Raw genomic sequence first — 2,429 nt, 5'->3', positions numbered from 1 at the left:
GGGTTAAGTGACTTGCCCAGGGTCACACAACCAGGAAGTGTTAAGTGTCTGATCCAGATTTGAACTCAGGTCTTCCTGACTTAAGGGCAGGTACTTTATCCACTGCACCACCCAGCTGCCATGAAGGTCTAGCTTCTAGCAAAGTCTAAAGTCAGCAGCAAAATAACAGGGGCAAAATAACAGCAGCAAAATCTCAGAACAAAGGGAAGACTGTAGTTCTGACACTGAACACTCAGAATTTTCCAGATACTGAGAGTGACATCTCTAAACCCAAAAGAATGTAGGCTTCCTACAAAGAGATTTTCTCAACCTTTGTACCTGTATCCCCAGTGCCTAGAAGTGTGCTGACTGATAACCCCAAGGTTTCTAACGTGACAAGTTGGGTGAAAGTGGGTTGCCATAGAAATCATGGAATCCAAAGGAGGATTTTGGGGAAAAGACCACAAGCTAGTACAGCCAGAAATTTGTTTTTATTCCTAGAGTTTCACATGATACTCCATACAAAAAGACTCTCAAAAAAAATCAAATTAGGTAATGCTACTTGCTAACCATGTAACCTGGACCAGTCCCTTCCCTTTCCTAGGATCTAGTTTCTTTGTTACTGTAAAAGGAAATAAAATTAAATGGTGTCTGTGCCCATTTTGTCAGCACAAAACTAAAAGTGGAACCATACAGAGAATAGCATGGCCTCCATTTAAGGATGACATGCAAATTCTTCAATTCTGGATCCATTTTTAAAAATAAAATAGTCTAAGGCTCTTTTTTGGCTCTTTCTATCTATATTCTATACATAGAAGCTATTATTATTACAAAATGTTTGATGGATGATGATGATGGATTTTGTGTCATAAAAATAAGGTCCTCATATTCACACCAGTCATAATTGCTTCATATGCAGGTGACTCACATCTTTCCCTGTAAGACTATAAGCTCCATGAGGGTAGAAAGGACATCTACCACAAGAAGTACTCAATAAGTGGTTATCAATATACACATCTATTCACCCTCATATACGTCCCTTCTAACTAAAGAAAAGTATGTGTTTTATAGGGAGGAAAAATTGTGCCAAATGAGATAAAATCTGAAACAGCCCAAGTTATGTCAAGAAAGGATATTATTCTAGTCCAAGCAGGGTTCTGTTCCCTCTGCCTCTAGGATAAATAAATATCTAATGAGATGAGCAGTAGCCTCTGAGTGCCCTGCCTAAGATCTACATATACATGCCTCCTTCCCCTCAAAATATGGATTCCAAATTATGAGAAACATATGGTAGACATTTATTATCCTCCTTAATTTACTCATTGAGAGAAAGGTACTTTGGAAGCAACATAGTGTAATGGAAATGAAATAGGAGACCTGGGTTGTAGTACTAGTAATGTCAAAGAGCAAATTGGTAGTGCAATGGATAGAGTATTTGGCCTAGAGACAGGGAAGACTCAACTTTCTAAATTCAAATCTGACCTCAGGCACTTCCAAGTTGTGTGATCCTGGGCAAGTCATTTAACCCCGTTTCCATATCTATAAAATGAACTGGAAAAAGAAATATTCCAGTATCTTTGCCAATATACTCCAAGATACCCCAAGAGGGCTTCCTCCTGTGACTTCAGAAAAATCTGGTTTTCAGTTTCCTTATCAGTCAAACAGAGAAGATACCACCTGCTCCCTCTCTACTTTGTTAGTAGTTATTGTTGGTTAGCAAATAAGATTATGATGGGTGAGAGAGTTTTGAAAAACATAAAGCACTTTCCAATTTAGAAGTTACTTTTTATTAACCCTTTCAGGCTTTTTATGAAATGGAATTCAAGAATTAAAGTGGGTCTCAAATGAAAGATTGTCTTCTAGTATTCAACAAAGATTTTATAAGATTTTGGCTAAATCTCTAGTGTACCCTCACTGCATAAGGTCCCTTCCAGTCCTAAAAGTCTATGATTACCTCAATCAATAAATCAGTATTTATTAAGCACCTACTATTTTGTACCAGACATTATTTTTTAAATCTTTACTTTTATCCTGTTTAGCTTAAAAGTGAAACAATCCCTGCCTTCAAAAAGCTTTCAGTCTCTCCAAAGATATATAAAAAAAGGTATGAGATCATTTTGAGGAAAAGGTACCAGTAACTTAAAAAAAAAAAAAAAAGGATCAGGAAGGCTTCATTCATGTAAGAACTGACAAATGAGCAAATAAGCAGAGCTTTAGAAGACATTAGAGATTCTGAGAAGCAAAAGTCAGGAGGACATTTCAGGTATAGTGGACAACCAGTGAAAGTTATTGATGGGGAGATGGAGGGTTTGAATGAGGAACATTAAGAAAGCTTCAGAGTACAGGAAGGCAAGTAATATGTGATAAGGCTAGAAGTGTAAGATGAAGCCAGGTTGTAAAGGACTTTAAATTTTAAACAGAGAAGTTTTTGTTTGATGCTAAAAGAAATA

At 36.9% G+C, this 2,429-nt stretch overlaps 1 non-coding gene across 1 annotated transcript; it reads left to right on the top strand.

The window, feature by feature from the left end:
• The first annotated feature begins 633 nt into the window (after positions 1-633).
• Positions 634-736, top strand: LOC141559216 (U6 spliceosomal RNA). Its single transcript, XR_012487285.1, has one exon. It is a non-coding gene; the product is annotated as a U6 spliceosomal RNA (small nuclear RNA).
• Positions 737-2,429: the final 1,693 nt, after the last annotated feature.

Source organism: Sminthopsis crassicaudata, chromosome 2, assembly GCF_048593235.1.
Source record: "Sminthopsis crassicaudata isolate SCR6 chromosome 2, ASM4859323v1, whole genome shotgun sequence".
NCBI lineage: Eukaryota > Metazoa > Chordata > Mammalia > Dasyuromorphia > Dasyuridae > Sminthopsis > Sminthopsis crassicaudata.
The sequence above is the reverse complement of the archived record's forward strand: the minus strand, read 5'-3'. Positions and strand labels throughout refer to the sequence as shown.